Source organism: Lagenorhynchus albirostris, chromosome 5 (genome assembly GCF_949774975.1).
Source record: "Lagenorhynchus albirostris chromosome 5, mLagAlb1.1, whole genome shotgun sequence".
In the NCBI taxonomy this organism is placed as follows: domain Eukaryota; kingdom Metazoa; phylum Chordata; class Mammalia; order Artiodactyla; family Delphinidae; genus Lagenorhynchus; species Lagenorhynchus albirostris.
The window spans coordinates 76,132,285-76,155,015 of NC_083099.1; the positions used below are offsets into that span (position 1 = coordinate 76,132,285).

At 47.0% G+C, this 22,731-nt stretch overlaps 1 protein-coding gene and 1 long non-coding RNA gene across 6 annotated transcripts in view; both read right to left on the bottom strand.

Annotated features, from left to right (window-relative positions):
* KALRN (kalirin RhoGEF kinase) overlaps positions 1 to 22,731 on the bottom strand; it is a 513,398-nt gene that overhangs the window by 367,680 nt on the left and 122,987 nt on the right. The window lies entirely within an intron of this gene.
* LOC132521142 (uncharacterized) lies at positions 16,014 to 20,802 on the bottom strand. Its single transcript, XR_009540743.1, has 2 exons — positions 18,630 to 20,802; positions 16,014 to 18,357 (listed from the first exon to the last, which is right to left on the bottom strand). It is a non-coding gene; the product is annotated as an uncharacterized LOC132521142 (long non-coding RNA).

The window sequence follows — 22,731 nt, forward strand, 5'->3', positions numbered from 1 at the left end:
CCTGCCTGTGTCTGGATGGGTGACCAGCATGCCCAGCCTCTATTTAGATACTAAATTCAGCAGATCTGACGTGGAAGCCCTGCCTCCCTCTCACTATGCTCTTGAGGGCGCCACTTAACAGGAGGGCTACTTGGGTATCTATAAACATAAGACATTTACTTCTTTATGGGGAGAAGAGAGGAGAGTAATAGAGCTTCCATTCCACATGCATTAAAGACAGCGTACTCCACATGCTCCAATCCTGTCCCACTTGCTGTGCCTTTTAGGAAGGTATCCCCCACCCCACCAAGGCGAGCTCCGGACAGCACGGCCAAGTCATCAAGATCCTCTGATATAGGACGCCTCTAGCATTCCTGCTGGCATCATTCCCCTCTCCTGCCACGGCCCCTCCCAGAAGAAAAACTACCCCCTCACCACAGTCACCTCCGTCAAAACTCCCACTGGGGAGGAATCTGATACACTCAGGCATGGAGCCCTGATAAGGCACGGCCAGGGGAACATCTTACATCAAAGGAATGTGTCACTTTAATGGTCGAAATGTGGACTAGGTTGAGCTGGAGAAAGAGATTCTCTAAGGGGACAGTGGGAGGGTTTTTATTCCTGGGAAAAAGGAACAAGTTTATTAGTCTCAGCCCCTGCCTAATGGAGATATAAGCTGGGGGAAGTTATCGGAAATCTCAGCATTTCATTCAGTAAACAACTGGGCGCCTACTTGCAACAGGCTCTGGTTGGGCGCTGTGTGGATTCAGTGATGGATGAGACACGTCCTCTCCCTCCAGAGCCTACCATAAAAGGCAATCACACATGAAGAAGACACTTAGAAGATATAAGAATGGCCAATAATCCCCGAAAAGATGTTCAACATCACCATCATTACGGAAACACATATCAAAACTACAAAGAGATTCTACCTCACGCTCATTAGGATGGCTACTATAAAACAAAACAGAAAATAGCAAATGTTGGCAAGGATCTGGAGAGATTGGAACCCTTGTGCACTGTTGGTGAGAAGGTAAAATGGTGCGGCTGCTGTGGTAAATAGTATGGCAATTCCTCAAAAAATTAAAAATAGAATTACCATATGGTGCAGCAATTCCACTCCTTGGTATATACCCAAAAGAACTGAAAGCAGGGTCTTGAAGAGATATTGGTACCCCCATGCCCATAGCAGCCTTACTCACAATAGCTAAAATGTGGAAGCAACCCAAGTGTCCACTGACAGACGAATGAATAAATAAAATGTGGTGTGTACATACTAGCCTATTATTTGGCCCTAAAAAGAAGGGAAATTCTGACACATGCTACAACACAGATGAAACTTGAGGACATCATGCTAAGTGAAATAAGGTAGTCACAAAAAAACAAATACTCTATGATTCCACTTTTTTTAGGTATCTAGACTAAGCAAAAGAATAGAGAAAGAAAGTGGAAAGGTGGTTGCCAGGGGCTGGGGAGGAAACAATAGGGAGTTACTGTTTAACGGGTACCTTGATGACACCTTGATCACAGCCTCATGAGAGGCCACGAGGCAGAGGACCTAGTAAGTCGTGTCTGGGCCCCTGACCCACAGAAACTGTGAGATGATAAATGTGTGTTATTTTAAGCCATTAAGTTTTAATTTGTTACACAGATAACTAATACACTACTTAAGTCTTCTCTCTAGCCCCCAAATATTTGCCACTCTATTATTTTGACTTCTGACCAATTAATATATCTTCCAATAACCACATTTGTATTTAATTCCCTTAGGATAATTTTATCTTGTATATAATTTTCATCAGATTGACATTTCCTACTGCAAAAGGATGCAATCACTATAAAGGCACTCCTGGGCTCCTAATAGCCAATGTGGAAACATCCAGACTTAGGTTGGTAACAAGATTCTCATCCCTGATCGGCCACAAGGCCACTGTACCCTGTTCCTAAAATACTTGAGGACACTCACTCTCCCACCTGACTTGGTTTCCCTTTTCTACCGTCTCCTTTCTTCCCCATCAGAGAAAAGATGTTGTTCTCCTATATCCCTAAGAGGAGTCACTTTCCACTACAAACTGTATTTTCACAGCACATACGTATCATCCTAGGCCTGTCTCTCTTCTTTATTTCCGATTCTTTCCAAACTACCTCAGGAAAAGATTTCCTTCTCTTTTCCTTCCTCTACTTTCTCCTCCCTGCTTCGTTTGATTTTGAGCCAAAAATAATCCTAATGATAGCTAATAAGTGCAAGATCAATGCCAGGGATTTACACCTATATCAGGAAAAAGGCAGAACCATGCATTTTGAAGTAAATTAGAGCTAATAACCAAAGCCAGCGACCTTAAAGCCCTGGAAAGCACCCCCCAATCAACACCAGAGCCTCTACAAAAGCTTCAACCACCCATCTCATCATCATCTAATTTAACTTAACCTACTTTTGACCATAAACACCTTTCCAGAAAAAATAAAATAGGACTCCCCTTTGCTGAGGTTTTTGCTACGCGTACTATTAAAACAATGTTGTTCTCTATTTTTTTAATTGCAAATGTATGATATGTGGTGAGTTATTTAGCCTGAGAATGTTTAACCATTACGCATAAATGTGTTTTTTAGGAGAGTACAAGACTAGTTCTGACACCTGACCTATCAATGATTTTTGAGACAAAGCCCACTTGTAAGTTGGGGTCACAGACACCTATATGTAGAGTGCGAATGGTGGTGTTCATTTAGGAAGTGAGGTGAGAGACGGGAATGTGTAAATTCGGGCAAGGGGGCCGAGCAGAGCTGGCAGGAAGGAGACCAGGGAGGGAGCGAGCTCTGTGGGAAGCAGGACCAGGGGAGGGGAGTGGAAGGCCATGAGATTTTCTGAGTAACTCATATGTGAGGGGCACTGGGCCGCAGCTTTCTCCTGTTCCTGTACTGAATTCTCACCTCTGCCCCGTGAGTTAGGGCATGTTCTCCGGCCATTTTTCAGATGAGGAGACTGGTCCTTAGAGAGTTTATATGACCTGCTGAAGGTCACACAGCTCGTAAGTGTTGGGGCCAAGATTCCAATTTGGGTCTTCTTGAAGAGCCGGCAAGCACCTTCTGGTCAGTTCCTGGTGCACCTGCCCACTCCCTTCTTTATCTAGGCGCTCCTGGGCTCCTAACAGCCAACGTGGGAACATCTAAACTTTATCTAGGTGAAGAAAAAGGCGGGGTGGTGGATTACCTTACTTTTCTTGATGAAAGTTGGGGCAAGGGAATGCTAAATCACAAGAGGAAAGTGGCAGAGAAAGTCTCGGAACCAGAGAGTTTATGTTTCCCGAATCATGGAAAACTCTGTGGCCTTTAAAGTAGCGGCTGGAGGGCTGGGTCTGGACTGCTCGGAAGCACTGGAAGGAGGAAGCCAGGGCGCCCCTTCCCCAAGCCACCACAGCCTCCCTGGGCAGGTGAGAAGCAGCAGCCCTAGCAGAGCAGAGACAAGGCAAGGGGATCGGCTGAGGAGAGCCACAGCTATGAAACGCCAGTTACCCCAGGCATGAACTCAGCATCGTCCTGACCAAAGCGTGTGTGTGTGATTACAATTAGGGGAAAACTGAGGGAAGGGAAGCGATGGCTTAATGAGGAAGATAGAGCTATGTATCCCAGGCATTCGTTTCTTTCAAAGTATTTGCTCTGAAAGAATTATCTTCCTTTTATCAATACTTGCTTGCTTGGCATTGTTTAAACATCACGCTTTTAATAAAGAGGTATGCCGTGGACCCGACAAACGGATATAGAAACTGTGCTCAGCGTTTATCTCAAGCAAACTCTTGGACGCCACTGCTTGGATCTGCATGTCTGTGGAGAGCCCAGGTCCTGCCTTTGCAAAGAGTCCCCCAGGTGGTGCTGATGCAAGTGGTCCAAATCCACTTTAGGAACAAATGACTTGGAATGAGTGGCTACGGAAAAGTCCACCTCAGACACACTGATTAGATTGGGACTGCTCTCCAAGATACGGGCCTTAGAAAACTGAGAGGAAACTGTTGGAGGATAAGAAAATTCGGGGCTACGGGCCACTAAAATACAATGACCTCCAGCATACTTCACCCCTACTGCTCATCAGCAGTTCACAAGCACCTCTCACTGACTCCGTATGACCCTCCCCTCCCTAATACTGCTCCTAGTTAATTGCCATGCCTGATACATATATATATATATTTTTTTGGCGGTACACGGGCCTCTCACTGTTGTGGCCTCTCCCGTTGCGGAGCATAGGCTCTGGACGCGCAGGCTCAGCGGCCAGGGCTCACGGGCCCAGCCGCTCCGCAGCATGTGGGATCCTCCCGGACCAGGGCACGAACCCGTGTCCCCTGCATCGGCAGGTGGACTCTCAACCACTGCGGCACCAGGGAAGCCCCATGCCTGATATTTTTACTAGACCACAGGTTGTGGTCAAGGTTGCCAGGATATTCATTGTGTTTAAAATGCTGCAAGAGAAAACAGAGGGCTTTGCCTGAGTTCACGCTTGCCAAGCAACGGCCTTGTCCTGAGTGCACAGGAGGTGGCTGGCCTTCCCCTAGGAAGGGCACCCACGAAGGTCTCCATCTGCCCAGAGCAGAGCCTCCAGACTCCCAGGTCCCGTGGAAAGGCAGGGGAGAACAGAGGAAACCATTAGCACACCTGCCCCACAGTGGTGCCCACCCAGGCATCTGTCCACCTCTAACAGTAGAGAGACAGCCTCTGCCTCTTCCCAGGGAAGGTTAGGTGATCTTTACTAAGTGCTCTGAGCCCTTGGGACCCAATGGGCCTCTCTGCCCCGGGAGTCTGACAGGAAATCAATCTGCCGTCTCCTTTGCTTTCTGAATATGACGGATGCCCATCAGGTAGGAGTTTGAATCAGATGGTCTCCAAGGTCCCTCCTAACACCAACGCTCCATAATTCCTTTTAGCCAAGGCCCAAGGATCCCTTTTTGGCTTGAGGCAAGGAGAAAACTGACATAAAGTTAGCAAACGCAGTCACCTCCTAAATTCCCTTGAAAAGAGGAGAGAGCAGTGGTATGAATAATCCAGAATTGGACCTTTTTTTACATCTGAAGAAACTGAGGCCAGATTGGAGGAGCAACTTAAAGACAAGGTGATAGGGTTGATGGCTGAACTTGGGCTGGAGCCAGGACCCCACAGAGTTCATATAGAGCAGAGAGTTAGAGAAGAGAGCCTGAAATCTAAAAGATGTGAACAAAGAGGCCACATCCATGGTGGTCCAGAGAGCAGTCCTGGGTGCTCAGCAGGGCACACACTGTGCTGGGCACTCAGTGCTTCCAGGTGTGTGTGTCTTACATGCCTAATATTCTGTAAGCATCTTGAAGACAGAGAACTCGGTATGTTGTTATTCCACGTGCATCACCATACCCAACACAGGGCACGTGGAAGCATAGAACCGAAGCCCCCTCTGGCTGCACATGCAGGGCCCCACCGATTGTCTCACCTGGCACATCAGCTTTCATGACAACAGAAGTCAGGCTGGCCCAGGGTCATGAGGTCCTGCCAGCTGCCCCCCTTCTCTTGGGAGGATAATACAAGGTCGCCACACAGACTGACCAGGCAGAAAAGGAAACCCCTCTGCGGATTAAACCCTGCCATTGTATTCTCAGTTCTGAAGATGGTGACCAGCTCGCAAGACCCAAGCCATCCTCCAAACATCTTCCATACCAAGGATTATAAGTGCTGAAATCAAGAAAGGAAGAAGAGCTCTGACCAACAAGGGAAGCCAAGACTCTCCAGGCTCCAGGCCACAAACCCCTCTACTTGCAGCTGAGGTCACATACACAGGACCCTCCTGGGCCAATGTCCACCTCTAGCTCCTGACCACGTAGCCTTCCTATCCCTCCCTAGACCCTGGTGCAAAGTCCCACTATCCGCCATTCCACACCTACCCCTGGAATGAGAATAGCAGGGTTTGTACCTTTCTTTAAAGGCACCTGGTGAGGTCTAAGCAGACAAGCTGACAGCTAGATGCTGATATATTCCTCAAACAAGCAGGGGCATCCAACCTCTAGAGAGTTACTGTCACTTAGTAATATATAAAAGGTAAGGTCTATCTCTTTCCCTTTTGTCTGAGGCAGAAGCCAGCAAACATGATTAGGGGTGGAGAATGCCTAGGAAACATCCAGGCCTGCATTTGCTAGAGGTACCATAAAGCTCCAAGTCATCAGGTGAGATGGGGGTCCTGGTGTGGTTCACCCCACCCCCTCTTCATGCGACCAGGGAGCAGAAGCCAAGAGCCTAAGCTTTGTAACAGATCTCAGTAACAAAGTCCTGCATTCACACTCGAGACTCTGTCCCCAGAGCACACCTCTGGAAACTTCTAGCACACCTGCAGGCTGCCCCTCCCTCCCTCTTACGGGAAAGCTCTCCTCTGGCTATGCTCTGTTGACCAGGACCTGGTCAGGTCAGGCCCGCTCTGCAGGGGGAGGGGAACTGGCCAAGACCCAGCACCAAGCCACATGCATGGGGACCCAACGGGAACCCTGCACTTATGCCCTTCTCCAGGGACACAGCTGCGATTTCGGACTTCTGGGCACTTTGCCCAATGGCCTGACATCCCAGGAGGCTAGGAGGGGCCAAGCTGGCTCCAAGAAAGGAGTTACTGGTAGAGGGGCCCAGGAGAGACAACCCAAACCTGAGAGGGAGATTGGCAGTGACAGATAAGCAAGTGAGCCTTGTGCCGAAAAGGGACAAATGCTGTCAAGTTCCCACCTCGCTGCTGCAGAAAGTCTGCTGGAACATCAGGGACTCCTTGGCAGTGATGAATGGCGGGGCATTTTGCACTTCACAGTATGAACGACAAGCCTTATGTATTTTTTCCCAAAGTTCCTGGAGAACCTTCATCTCTGCCTAGCTGGGTACTTCTAAGGCCTTGCCCTGGCCTCCCCAGTTGGCCCTGAGACATGGCCACTGAAAATAACAGGAAACCTTGATCCTTTCCCTCCTACTCCCCTTCTCCCAGTTATCACTGGCCCGGAGGCCAAGGCAAAGACAAAGGAGGTGGAGGAAACTTCAGTGCCTGCGTGTTTGTTGGCCCTACGTTCCCCTCATCTCCTCTGCCCCCCCCCCAACCTTCAAATCAACCTAAGCACCACTTCCACAAGCTATTCCATCCTCAAGGCCAAACAGAGGGTTAGTGTGTACTCCCAACTGTGTCTGCCCTTCGCCCACTACATGCCCTTTCATCCAGTCTGGGACACCCACGTCCATGATCTAAACATAGGCCACCACTTCGGCTCTGCCCTCCCAACTTTTCCCTTTTCAAATTTACTTTTTCTCTTTATCAAATTTATTTTAGCTATTATGAAAGCAATACATGTTCATCATAGAAAATTTGAAAAATGAAACAGACATAGGAAATAAAATGACCTCATGTCTCAACCCCTCTCCACCGATATATTAACTCTGTTTTTTAAATTACATTTCCTTCTGGTCTATTTGCTGTGCATTTTTCCTTCATTTTTTTCCATCTGGATCAGACAGCCCGATTCCCCGGCTCTGTCACTTACTAATTGTGTGAACTCGGGCAAGTTATTTCCTTAATCTCATGAAGCCCAATTTCCTGGCTAGAATGGCAATGAGGGTGGAGGCCAATGGCAGCAGCTCTGCTCATTCCTATTATATCTGCTTTCCAATAAAAGCTTTGACTGACTTTATGATCAGATCAGTCAATAAAGAAATAGAATTCAACTTAAAAAATTCACGTGACACAACTTCTTTGAAATGCAGCTATCATATCCCAGGAGTAGGTCATTTAAAGTGTGGAATCATCACTTCCTGTGGATGGCACAGCCCCAGCATGCAGGGAACAGAGATGCACAGTGTTGACAGAGTCGAGAATAATCACAAAGCTATGACTTACTGTGTACCTACTATGTTCTAGGAATTCTGCTAGGCTCTTGGCAAATTTTTTTCTCCTAGTCTCAACAAACTTGCAAAACAAGTTCAGATCCCCATTCTACACATAAGGAGAGCTAGGCTAAAAGGCTTATCCAAAACCTCAGATCTAGAAAGCCCAGAGTCCAGGTCTTCTGCATCCAAATCCCACTCTATTGTCCTAAGCAGGGACCTGATTCTCTGTGCATCATTTCTGGCCGTTCCATTCGGTACTCAAGCAGAATTTCTTATCTGGAGCAGACTTTCTGGCTGTTTTTCTTTAACTTCCTCCTCTGGCCTTTCTGCAGGGGACCAGGATTAGCTAGGTGGACACATTCTGACCTTCCCTGCTCACAGGAATCAAGACAGAATAAAACAGAAAGATCTGCGGAAACTCATGACCTATTGGCCGGTATGCTGAGGTAATGTGAAGGGGCACGGGGTGGGGGTGGGGCCAACTTAATTCAGGAGCTCTGAATGAGGAACTCGAGCTCGTGCTGCCCTTAGAATGGGATCTAACGATTCCTGGAATATCATCACCCTCTACTAAATGAATGACACCTCCTATCAATCACACAAGATAGATACAGCCACATTATCCATGAGGAAAATAAGATTCAGAAAAGTCACATAATCTACTCAGAGCCACACAGCCAGTCAGTGCTAAAGCTGAGCTGGCTGAACCCAGGTCTGTTCAACTCCCCAAGCCAGGCTTTTCCACTCCACCAAGCTGCTCTCCTTACTAAGTGTCCAAAAACATACGCAGGTAGTGCAAGATTTGGGGAGAGGACGCTTAGGACACCCATCAGAACCTTTCCCAGAACCCCCGGAAAGATTATTTTATTCAGGGACCCTGATGGCAACTGCTCACAGCTATTAAACCATCTGCCTGAGAATCCAAATTCTAATTTCCTCCACAGGCAGGAATTCCTCAGGGAACATGTAGTTCAAACTTCAGGGAGAGTCAGAAAAACAGAAGTCCTTCTGCGGTAGATTGTTTACAAGGCTGGCCATATCAAGTCCTCCCATCCATGTGCGCATGCCCCTTTGCAATGTGACTGTCTCTATCAAGAGGTGGCATCTATCTGCTTAGCCCCCAAATCTAGGCTAGTCTGAGACTTGGTTTAACCAGAATATAGTAGAAGAGACACTGTGTGCCTCCTAGGCCTCGATTTCAAGAGGTCTTGCAGCTTCTGCTTTCATCTTCTTGGAACACTTCTGCCATCATGTAAGGAAACTCAGAACTGTGTTCTGGTGGATGAGAGGCCACAAGATGAACAGAGACACCTGCTGATAACCAGCACCAACCGCCAGACGTGAGGGTGAAGCCATCTTAGACCATCCAGCCCCGGTCGAACTGTCGAATGACTCCAGCTACATGAGTGACCCCAGCTGAGGCCAGCAGAAGAACTTCCCAGCTGATCCCGACCCAAATGTCTGACCCATAGAACTATAAGCAAATCAACAATTGTTTTAAGCCACTAAGGTTTGGGTATTTTGTTAGACAGCAATAGGTAACTGCTACACCTTCCCTTTGCCTCTGAAAACACTTCCCTCGCTTCTCAGCAATACCCACCCACCTATCCAGTGAGGAATCTCCTTTGATTCTAAGCAAGCCCTGCACTGGACTTCTCTCAGAAGGTTCTTGCTGATAAACCCTTTCATTCTGTGTATATTTATGCAGCGTATCCTACAAGCCCAGCGCTGTACCGGCAGACAGAGGATATTCAAAACTGTGTGAGTTGAGGACTGTGCCCCTCAATCAACTCACGGTATCACAGATGTCAGAAACCCAAGCCCCCAAACAGTAGCAACACAAAGGGAAATGTGAGGTGCACAGCTGAGCTACGCACCAGACCATGTGCCTGTGGTGGGCAGAAGTCTGAATAAATGGGCAACATGGAGAAAAGTGATTTGGAGTCCAACTTCCCAAATCACCTCACAGTAGATTACTCCAGCGCACACATCCATCACTTCTGAGAGCATAAAGCATGTGGGAACTGAGGAAGACTGTAAAGTATATTTCAGGCAAGGCAGCTGACATGGCTCATGGCCTGAGACTCTGCAGGCTCCAAGAAACCCCAAGACTGGAGCCAGACAGCACATACAGTTTTGACTGCGTAAAGAAGAGCCGGGAACCCAAGGGTTTCCCAAGGGCTCATAAAAATGGGAGAGGTTTAGAGACTGCTTTTATTGATGTACAACTCCTCCATGTATACTCAAGAGGAAAATGTCTTCTCTCACTTATCAAGCTGTTGGTCACAGACAACAACTCTCTGTCGCCTTCTGAAGAATTCCAAACTTTTAACCTGACATTAGGGGCTCTCCATGATCTGATGCTAAAGTGAGATCTGGAAATCTAATCCCAGCACTAACACATATTCGGCAGCTGTGTGGCCCTGGGCAGGGCACTTCACACCTCTGAGTCTCTGTTTCTTAATCTGTAAAACTGGGAGTTTACGTGCATAGATCATGGGGATGTTATGAAAAGTAAAATGACATAACAAAGTGCCCAGTATTGTGTCTGGCACACAATGGATGTTGACTAAATGTAGTTCCTTCCCAAAAGTTCAACATCTTCCATCCCAGAGAACAGTATGTGAGATGCCGGGGAGGAGGTAAGGGTTCCTTGGGATAAAGGCATGTCTTGAAGCTTGATGTGGTTGGAAAGGACCAGAGTGATGGACTACATCTCTGTGTCATTGCTTGTTCTTGTTTTTTCCTGTACATCCCAACTACCTCTACACAGCGATCGGGCAGCTACCCAAGGCTTTGCCAAGGTGTTTTCTGAGAAGGGAACTCTGAAATGCTCTGGGTTGCACTTTATCCAAGCCAGCCTCCTCTCTCCTTACACCTCATACCCAACAATGGGCATTCGCCTCTTGTACTCAGAACACTGGTCCCACGTTAGGACTGTTCTCACCTCCATATCTAGTTTCATGAGTGGAAAAAACTCTAATCCTAATTTCCTTGGACCCACTCCAGCAAGGCACCACTCCCACATCCAGGCCAGCTGAGAGTCCCAGAGAGACTCTCCCCCAACTCTTCCCCCACCTGCTCCCCTATGGACAGGGAAGTCAGTCCACTGTTGGTCATAACTCCTTCCTGGTCTTTCTCACACAAATATACGCTGGTGATTTACAGTAAAATGGGAAACTGAACTAAGAGAACCACATCTCCATCAGAGACTAATCAATACCAGTGACTGGAGCAGCTTTTCACTGAACGTGAGGCACCAGGGAACCATGGAGATCCTCCTCTCATCCCACTAAAAGTAAACATACTGCCCCTCCACCAATCCCTGGGATTCTACTGCAGGGTAGTTGTAGATTGTCCACAAGTATCAACCCCTGCCCAACTAGAGCCTACAGCTGGGCAGAAGCTACAGCTGCTAAAATATCAACCACTGGCTCAGGATTGAAGAGAAATAGGCTCCTTCATACCTGTGAGCCCTTATCGTGTGGAAAGGCCTCCCTGACAGTAACCCACACACACCCCTACCCCTGCCCTGTCATTTAGACAGCCCAGAGCCCACATGCTTAGTGAAATGGAATGGTACCCAGTCTCCAAGCATGGACTACCTATGGCTGCTCCATCGCTCCCATCCAAATCACAGCACTGACTCCTCATAAGAGAATGGAAATAATTTGTTAAGTGACTCCCTGTGCCAAGCCTTCTGTTTGGTCATTTACACATGTGTTCATCTTTCATTCCTACAACATCCCTCTGAGTAAGACATTATTATTTTCATTTTACATATGAGTAAACTGAGGCTAATGGAGCCTAAGATAACACAGTCCATAGATAGGATTTGAATCAACGTCCATGACTTTCCACCCAAGAGTCAACATTTAGAGTTGTACTCTCTTAGTATGTATTCTGAATATACCTGCCTATGTTTGGGTGTTTGCCTACCTAGGACAGAGTTTGTGCCTCAGTCACTTGTTTCCTATAGCTTCCAGCACAGTGCCATGTTTGGTGGTAGGGTTGACAATGGTGCCAGATGGGGTTGTCTTCCAAATCACTCCCAGAGTCCTCCTCCATCAGAGGCCCACTGAGACCTAACCCAAACTAGAGGGCATGTGAATGTAGTTACCACAGTCATCAAAAATGATGCATTTTTTCTGGGCTTCCCTGGTGGCGCAGTGGTTGAGAGTCTGCCTGCCGATGCAGGGGACACGGGTTCGTGCCCCGGTCCGGGAAGATCCCACATGCCGCAGAGCGGCTGGGCCCGTGAGCCATGGCCGCTGAGCCTGCGCGTCCGGAGCCTGTGCTCCGCAACGGGAGAGGCCACAACAGTGTGAGGCCCGCGTACTGCAAAAAAAAAAAAAAAAAAAAAAAAAAAAAAGATGCATTTTTTAATACAATGTTTAATATACTATATTGTCACGACAGGAGTTTAGACCATGATGAAAAGACATAAGAAGAAGCAGAGGGACATGCAGAGGGGGTAGACAAAGTCACCTTTTCTATGAGCTCACTCTTCACCTGGGAAAGAGGGTGGCACCACTAAGCCTCTCCCCAGGGAGCGTCCTCTGCTTTTCAAACCTGGCTGAGTCCCTGATCCAGGTGCACCTTAGGATTCTCACCACCACTCTGGGAGCTCCCTTAAAGCCAAAGCAAACAACTCTCCCAAGCAGAAGCCAGCTCTCCATGCTCTTCCCTGAACTGTCCCACATTCTCTCTAACCCAGGTTCCCAGGGCTTCAACAAGGTAGAGAGTCAGTTGCCAATGGCAACCAAATCCCACTGCTTCAACTCCAACTTCACTTGGATTGGTTTGGAGGGATGGAAGTCAAGGAGGGGCCAGGACCAAGTTGCCTTGTATCTAATGCGCTCACTTAACAATCATCATACCTTACACCCAGGCGACTCTTCAACTTTTCTAAGGGCTTTCCAGTATCATCTCATCATCTCTTAATCTTGCTGCAGTCCTTGAGGTGAATGACAATGTCCTCAGGCAGATGGGAACTCCTTGCAGTTGTTTTGTCCCTCTCTACCAGCCTCAACACCTTTGGAGACCAAAAGACTTTCAGCAGAGGAAGAGCAGGAATCTGATCCTCCCAACACAAAGCCACAGAATCAGTCAGTCTTAGAGGTGGATGGGGTCTCAGGTGTTCTCCAACTAGGCATCTCTCATGATTAGCAGGGACGCCCCCTAAACCAGCACCGTCCAATAGAACTTGCTGTGATGACGGACACACACACATATCTGTTCTGTGCAATACTGTCCTCACCAGGCACACATGGCTATTGATCACTTGAAATGTAGCTAATAACTCAACTGAGGAGCTGAAATTTTTTATTGTATTTTAATTGTAAAAAAATTCTAATAGCCACATGTGCTAGTGGCTACTGTATAAGACAATAGCATCCCAGCCAGACCTCACTGCAATGGTAATTTACTGTCTCAGTTTGCTATCATCCCACAGACCAAAGGGTGTCATGGAATTTGACATATCGGATACCTGGCGTATGTGCTGAAAGAATCATGTGATGAAAAGGCTAACTGGATTACCTTTTGCCTACAGTTTTGATGTTGATCACTTCAGTAACAAAATGCTTACAAATGTTTACAGACTGAGCAGGTTGGACACAGGAGCCACGAAAGACCATCGAGCCCAGCCCTGTCATTTTATAGATGGGAAAACAGACTGGTTACCCCTTTCTCCTCAGATTATACCTGACAGATCCGTGTTCTTTAGGGAGTCCACTGTTATCCCATACTTGCTCCCAAAGTTTCTGACAACTTTCCCAATTATTCTCCACCTGTAGGTATCCCAGGGCGAGAGCCAAGCTGGGGAGAAGAAGTTACATCTGTCACCTTGAATCTCCTCCTCAAGGATTCCACAGAGGCCCACAGGTTGGAGGTAAACCGTGGGGAAAGAGCTACGGGAGTGCTGGGCCCAGACTCTCAATGCAGAGCCCTGCGGTCCTCTCTTGTTCCTGCCTACCTCCATCTTCACTCATCGGTCACCTATTTGAAAACCTCCAAATTTACATGTGCAAAAAACCACCTTTTCCTCTCATATTAGCTCAGTGGTCCCAGTTTAAATTGGGGGCTTCTAGCCAAACTGGTTCCCAGAAGAACATCTTTCCTTTGCTGTTTGCTGGGTGGATCCCTGGTGAGAGGGAGTGCCCACTGGTGTAGGTCCTAGAAATGAAGATTTCGAAGTTACGGAGAGACAGAATCTAATTTTCTTGTAATAAGAAAAATATCTGGGGGGAGCCAGATCAAGATGGCATAATAGAAGGATATGGAGCTCACCTCCTCCAGCAAATACATCAAAAATACAACTACGTGTAGAACAGTTCTCACTGAACACCTGCTGAATGTGGGCAGAAGCCCTCATACAACCAAAGCTGCAAGAAAAATCTTTGTTTTCCCTGTTTTTCAAACTAGAAATTAAGAAGAATGAATATGTATGACAGTCTAATGTTTATTAGTATTATTTAGAGATCTCCAGTCGTACTGTTGTAACCCATAACCGTTCACTCATCAACCATGTATTGAATACTTTCCTTCCAGTCACTACGCTGGCCATCACATTATCTTATAACATCCAACCGTTCAATATTTATTGAGCCCCTACTAGACAGATAAGTTCTTATCTTCATAGAACTTACATTTAATGGAAGGCTTTCAATAATCTGCATACAAATAAAACTATCATTTCAGATAGTGTAAGTCCTAAAAGAACATAAAAACAGTAGCACTAGAGCATGACAGGTGGAGTAGGGGATGTGCTATTTTAGCTCTGGTGGCCAGGAAAGGCCGCTTTAAGGAAGCGACATTTGAGCTAAGGCCTGATTGTTGGGAAAGAGGTAAATGATGCCCCAGGAGAGGGAAGAACACATGCAAAGGCCCTGAGATGAGAACAAGCTTGGCAGGTTTTGGGAACAGAAGACTGGCTGCAGCATGGTAGGAGAAGGGGTCTGAGAAAGAGGCAGGTTCAGATTATGTAGTGCCTGACAGGCCACACTAAGAGGTATGGATGGTATTCCTAGCACACAGGAAGGCACTGGGGGGGGGGTGTTTAAGCATGAGAGAGATATGATCAGATTTATGAATAAAATACATTATGGATACAATATTTACAATACAGGAAGATGACTGCAAAGCAAGCCATTACAAAGTATTATAGGAACTATGCTAATGAAGAAAGCTTCACTGCAAGGAGGGAGTCAAGAAGAAGACTAGGCTTCTTAGGGTAATGGCATTCTAGGCAATAATGACAGCTGCAAAGGTGTGGAAATGTGAAACAATACGTGTGGAACATGATGGCACGTTGGAGGGGAGACAGGTAGTCAGCATGGAGGGCAAGTAGGTACACCCATGGGAGGCCTTATACACCAGCCTCAGGAACTGAATTGATTCTGCAGGTCCCTAGTCCTTAACTTGGCTCTTAAAAATACTGGTACCTGGCCCCACACCAGACCAATTCCATCAGAACTTCTGAGGTGGAAGGCAGGCACCAGTACATTTAAAAGCTTTCTGGGTGACGCTAATGCATGGCCAGGGTTGAAAAACCACCACTGCAGGTGATGACTGAGGGACCCTGAAGCATTTGAGATAAGCAGTACCAATTATTTATTTTCTGTAACAGGTTTGTTTTTCTAAAGATTATATTTTAGAATACAGTATTTTTAAAGTATAATATATTCAGGCAATGATGACAAATTAATTACCTACGTTTGCATTTGAAAGTTTTGAACATTGTTGCAAATGGAGTCACGAGTTTCCATCCCTCCTGAACTCTGGCTCTTAGGACAGTTTATGAGAAATCTAGAAACATCTAAACAGGAGAAACCACCAGCAATACAGAGTTGAATAAACAGGAGAGTTGAAGGACTTTAGAGCCAGAAAGATTCCCCTCAGAGCCTCGTTATTTTACAGATAGATATAAAAAGAGAGGATCAAAGAGGTGCCAAGGCCCAGGCTGGCCAGGGTTGGCAGCAAAGGCAGAACTGGAACCCAAGCTCTCCACACCACACCACACTGCTGCTTGTTGCTAAATAAGAAAAGCCGTCCTAATTTCCGGACTTGGCATTTTTTACAATATTAAGTAGATCATGAAAGAGCACTTCATTTTAGAAGAGAAATATAAAAGAGGAAAAGGATAGAAAATAAAAATCCACAGAAATCAAAAGCCGTTTGGGTCGCATAGAACTTTATTTTTCAGGTTTTCTCCTTAGTTTATGACCTTCTGATGCTTTATTTTGATGTTCCGACAGGCTTCTGTAAACAGAATTTGTTCAAAGTAAGACAGGTTTTCTACAGGTTAGTAATTCTTGTTCAAAGCGCATATTTCAAGATGTAGACACACATCTTTCTCCAGCCTCCAGAAGATGGAAGAATTTGAAGCAAGAGACACAGAGGACTGGGTCCTTTCCCTGTGCTGCAGGATGCATTTGCAGGACAGAAGCCCTGGCTCTACGTTAGAATCAAACACCTGAGGATTTTTTGAGCCTATATTTGGAAATACCAGTCCAACACTGAAGGCTAAAATATGCTGCATGTTTTACGGGTGTGCCGGGCAAATGTAGCAGCAGTGCCACCTGCATTTTTACTGTCATCTTTGGGCGCAAGATCCAAGATTCAAGCAGCAGGGGCCAGCCATGTGGTTCTTCTCCATTTCTTGATGAGTCTTTCACTTTACTCTCATCTGGACAAGTTGGAGGAAGTGCACCGAGATTTTAATTGCCAGATGAGTTTATCTGAAACAGAAGTAAGGGGTGGCTCAGCAAAGGTCAATGTCCAATCTGGATGCAGCGATAGCTATAGAAACTGACTTTGTTCATTGTGGTGTGTGAGTTCTGCAGTGAATCCAAAAGACAGTGCTTCTTGCTGCTCAGAATGACCACAGAAGAGACTGGCTTCAAGCTAGACCATGTGTAAGCTATGAAAGATGTGACCATCCCCAGTAGGAGCAGATGTTGCAACTGAATCAACATAAATAGTGGCTTGGCCAAGGCTTGGTCATGCAGAGATGGGAGCAAATCCTCAGGTATTAAAAAACCAGCCAAGTGGCCCAGAAGAAGACTGCGTGCAGGGAAGCTTGGAAGGAGGAGCACAGGCTTGGAAGTTGGCCCAGAGCAAACCTGTAGGTGAAAAATATGAGGACCATGGTCAAGGACCATGGTCAAGGGCCACCCAGCCTAGGAGTGGCCACTTCTGATGTTAAAGGGACCAAGCTCATCGGGACAGTCATCAGTTTGTGTTCTTCAAGCCGGAAATCCTCTGAAATTGTCTCAGGATCTTCCAAGATTAGACCCAGAACATTACCACTGTCAGGAATAGAGATAAGAGTTCCCAGAACCAAGTTATCTTTCTAAGCTGTGAAATTACATTTTATATAGTCCTTTAAGATCCTCAGATATTACTTTCTTGAATAACTTATTCTTTTTCTTAAACTCCCAAAAGGACATCAGTCCTCTATGTTATCCAGTTTTTTTCTACAGCTTCTCAGTGTCTTTTACAAACTTATCCAATTTTTTTCAATCCCTGAATAAAGATCCTAAAATTCGGTGTCCTGTTGTAATATTTATACATTTCTTCTTTTACCTTTGTATCATTTCCTTTTACCTATTATGAAGCCTCAATTCTTGAACCTATTTTTCTACATCTCTTAGAATCTCTCCTACCTATCTTCTGGAGTACATCCAGCTTATAAAGATCTATAAAGAACCAATAAAAAAATTTTTTAATGTCATCAACAGATTTAGGCTACGGGATGCACACTCTGATGCAGAATGAGATGAGGACATTTTCTCCAAACTGCTTTCACATCACTTGCAAGGTGATTTGTCAAAACAAATACTTTACCAATCTTCTCTGGAAGACTTCATCTACTTCATACATGGAGGTGCCCATCTATTTTTAATGATTCTGGAAACACAAAAGATGGTTCAAGTGTTATATAATGGAATCCATGGTTCCTTCCCTCTGTGCAAGTGATCAACCTTCCACTGCAGGAGCTGCCTGCTCTCCATGGAGGCTTCCCTTGCCCCTGTGTTCACATCCTCACTCTAAAGAGGTTTGCTAAGAATGTCTTCCGAACCTGGGGCTCTAGCCAAGGTCCACTTTCAGGCACTCAAACCAACAGGCCAGGAGAACACACCACTCCTTTTAAGTCCTTCTCATCTTCAAACATCGCCTTATTTATGATGTGTTTTGAATACAGCAAAGGGTCTATGGGTAGTTTGCATTTGTTCCCTGTATGGCCCTGGTGAGGATGCTGCGGCTTCACACACGGCAGCAGCAGGAATGGGGATTTGAGTGCTAGGAGGCAGTGCCGGCGTTCTCTCTTTCGTGCACCTTCTTTCACTCACGAAGAACTGTTTAAGCAGCAGACACGTCCCACACGTGAAGGTGCGCTCGTCTCCTTTAAACACGCTTATTTCCTTGGATGGTATGTGGAGGTCATGTTTCTTCCTCTCCTTTGGAATAACCTGCAGTGAGGAAGGGCTTCATGTGCAGGAAGGAGGTTCCATTTTGCTAAGGAGAAAAAGGACAAAACTGTAGTTAGTGCCTCTCTTGTTTCTAGACAACTGTCTCCAGCATATAAACTCTGATAACAGCCTCTTCAGAGGACACTAAGCAGTATTCCAGCTCTGAAGGCCCCACCTCAGTAGTAAGATTGGGTGTTTGACTTCGCCTCCGAGCACAGCTTCACAAGAATTCAAATATAATTTACATACATTATGGAAATATGCCACTGCAGCTAAAATAGACTGTGATATTCGGTTTAGATAAATTTAAACTCTTACCTTGCAGTGAGGAGACATCTCTTTTTCCTTTGTGACTCTCAGAGTGAAGGGCCTCAAGGAGCTGATTTCCAACTTCCTTCCAACTCCTGCACCTTCACACCGGCTTTACTCCTGCCTCCCCTGACCACATGAGGCAGGGAGGTCCTTGCTTTCTAGCCTCCAAGCCTGCAGCGGGCATCCACACCACCCAGACTCTAAAGGCCTAGTTAGGAGAACTGGGACTTGTCCTCCCACCTGTGGAGCAAAATCCAACAACAAGAAGCCCACAGAAAAGGCACTGATTGTTCCTGCCCCAACCCACTCTTAGCAGACTGGCTGTCTGCCCTGAAGGCAGGAACTCACACAGCCATCACCCCTGAGAGCCATGTCTGGCTCTGTGCACGACTCAGATCGTCAGGCACCACAGGCAGCTCTGCATTCAACAGGGCTCTGCATCGTTATCAGAGATGATGGGGGTAGGCACGAGACAGGTCCTAATATATGAGCACAAAACTTCAAACATTTGATTTCATGCTACAATGAAACAATTTCTCAATCCAAAAGACATCCATCTTTCAGCCCCTTTCTGGGTTATTTTCTGTAGGGGACTCCTCAGAAACAGAGAGGCCACCAGGCAGTGCCTGTGGTTCTCATCTTCAGAAGCAGCTAGAGAAAGGAGAAAATTGGGAGGTGATGCTGTGAGGTTTTGATGCAGATGCCCACAGGCCTGGAGAATGAAATGCTCTGGGATATGTGCAAACAGCTCTCACTCCTAGGAGCAAAGTCTGGGCCAGAGGACCGGGGTCCGTGATAGTACAGGACATTTTTGATGAAGTGCATGAGGCCACATGACACTCACATGCTTGTGTTTTGTCGATACAAACCCATGTCCCCCCTGACCTCCTGGGATAAAGAGTAAACTGTGAACCAAAAGGAAGGAAGAAAGAGGAAAGAGTAGAGTTGAGGAGGGAGCATAACCTTGAGGGCAGAGGTAGAACCAGCGAGGTGATCTCAGATCATCTGTTACTAAGCACGGTTTACAGTTCATTTCAATCCAATGACTGAGGTCTGTTTTACCCCCTCCCAAGGGAGCTTCCAGGGCCTTCCAGAAGAAATAAGAATATATTGTATTAATGGAGTCCCAGTAAACAGGGTTAATTCCTCACAATGATTGTAAGTAGTGAGCATTCACCACAAAGTGCAATAGTCACCCTGTTAACGCCCAGAGTGTCAAATTTACTTGACTACCAGCTTGGTCCAGTATCTGTACTCTTTTGTTTTGGGGGGGAAAGTGCTTGTGATTTTTGTTCGTGGTAAAAGACACATAACATCAAATTTAGCGTTTTGGCCATTTTTAAGTGTACCGTTCAGCGGCATTAAGTACAGTCACGCTGTTGTGCAGCCAGCACCACCATGTGTCTCCAGAACTTCATCTTCCCCAGCTGAAACCTGCACTACTTTTCACACAGCCTATGAGCCACCCCAGAACCCCAAAGGACGGGGCCTCCACCCACCATCCTGTTCAGTCCTGCCGAGGACTCTAAGATACAATAGTATCTAGCATTTTAAGGTTCACAAAGTTCTTCCTCAATGCCCACACCAACCTCGCTTGCCTCCTGTATAAGGAAGAAGACCAAGGCTCTGAGAGGGGGACAGGCTCACCCCAACTGAACCGTGACAATGGGTGGAACCGGGCTAGGCTTCCAGTGCACATCTCGTGACACCTCACCACCTCTAACACCGAGAAGGGGGATGTGAGAAGGCTCTGCCCTGGTGCCTAAGGACACCCTCCAAGGGCAGACCTGTCCCTTGTCCCACCCTCTGCTTTGTGGGATTCTCACTGCTTTGGACAGAAAGCCAGAGCTGCCTGGTGGCCCAGAAAATAAGGCAGCTCTCTTACACAGCACTCACTGCAAACGCCAACTTGGTCGTTGAGCACTTTTTTTTTCTTCCTTTCCTTTTTCACTTGTGTCAAGATAAACCCACACCCCATTCACTTCTTCACAAAATCATTGTAACACACTCCCCATCACCATCCTCTCTGTCCTCTTCCCAGTGCACAGGAATAGAGAAGGTCTCTATTCCTGAGGATCGTTTTAGCCAGATTTCTTCTGCATAAAAATAGGAGTGCCCAGGGCTTCCCTGGTGGCGCAGTGGTTGCGAGTCCGCCTGCCAATGCAGGGGGCGCGGGTTCATGCCCCGGTCCAGGAAGATCCCGGGTGCCACGGAGCGGCTGGGCCCGTGAGCCATGGCTGCTGGGCCTGCACGTCCAGGGCCTGTGCTCCGCAGCAGGGGAGGCCACAGCAGTGAGAGGCCCGCGTATCACAAAAAAAACAAACAAAAAATTATAGGACTGCCCAAGAGATCCTGCCTGGTGTGATTTGTCCTTCCTGTGCCTTGTAGGGGTGGCTCTGTCCATGACTTCCCATCAAGCTCAAGATGCCCCAAGTGCCTCACAGGGCACCTCCATTCAGGTGACCAGAAGCTTCCAAGTGAATTTGCCCCTATGTAGTTCTGGGCAAAATGGCATCACGAATGATAAGTGCAGACTTCTTACCACAGACAGAATCACAACATTGGTCACGGTACTGCACACCCACTGGCACCCAAGCATTTGATCCCCTGAATTTGTGATACATACACCCCAAGTGCACGTTAAACCCCACTGTATTCCTTTCCTAGGGCTACCACAACAAATTACCACACACTGGACAACAGAAATTTGTTGTCTCACAGTTTAGCCCAAAAGTCCAAAATCAAGGTGGCAATGCCTGAAGGCTCTAGGGAAGACGCCATCCTTGGCTCTTCCAGGCTTATAATAGAGCCCGGGAATCCCTGTCATTTCTGGGCATACAGCTCCATCACTCATCTCTGCCTCCCCCTTCACATGGCTTTCTTCTCCATGAATCCTCTGCTCTTCCTACAAGGACACCAATCATAGGATTTAGGGCTCACCCTAATCCAGTACAACCCCTTGTTACCTTAACTAATTACATCTGCACAGGTCCTATTTCCAAATAAGGTCACATTCTGAGGTTTGTGGGTAGACCTGAACTCTCAGAGAACACTTATTCAACCCAGTATACCCACCTTCCAGCTCCAAGGTATGTTAGATCCAGTTTCTTGTTTTCCTTGTTTGTTTTTGCCTCCAGCACCTTCTCTATTTCAATCCTACTCTTGACCATTGCCTTGTTGGAACCATGTCTGAGGCATCTGCCTCCATTCTCCCTACCCCATTCAACATCTCCAGACCTCACTATAAACAGGTACGTGAACACCAGGTCAAGGAGGAAATAATACTAAGTTGCCCACAGAGGGTTCATCATTTCAAGTCTCCATCTCTCCTCATTCACCCAAGAAATAGCGTGCGTTCAACTCACATTCAGCATTGCACTGGAGCTTACAGGGTTCCTGCCCTCAGGGGACTTAGTGTACAACAGAGAAATGGACAGTTGCATGGCGGGATGAGCAAAGCAAGGAAAAGACCGAGGTACTGAAGGAGGAAGTGGGCATGAGCAGTGGAGGAGCAGAAGACATGGGGACAATGTGGGGAAAGGCAAGAAGACACAAACAAGCGTAGAATTTTCCAGGGACTGTGAGCAGACCCCAGCTGGCTAGATGATGGCCCCACTGCAAAGGGCAGCCTCCATCAGTGCTAAGGTCGTAAAGGCAACTGCTTGTGGATGTGCACCTGATCCCGTAGGGCTCTGAGTCCAGGCCAAGAGGACTCACTAAGGTTTTCTAAGCAATTGGGGGGTTTGACTAAGTGGTGTTCAGGGAAGCCAGATCTAGTTGGGTGTGCATGACGGACTGGGGGGAGTAGGGAGTTGGCAAGGAAACACTGGCTGGGAGCCCAGTTAAGAAGACAGGCTCTAGGGCCAGAGCTTTATTCCTCTGCTATCCGTGAATCCCCACCCGTGGCCGCAACCTTCCGTCAGACTCTGCAGTCAATACAGCCATCCCGACGTGGCTGGGGGTGGGGCATCCTGGCTGCCCTCCACCCTCCCTTCCCATTAACCTGATGAGTTGCAGAGGGCACATCATGGAGAGCTTTCAATGAATTCCAGGAACGGAGATACCCTACGGACAAAAATCCCCAAAGAGGAGCTCAGCACTACTTTGC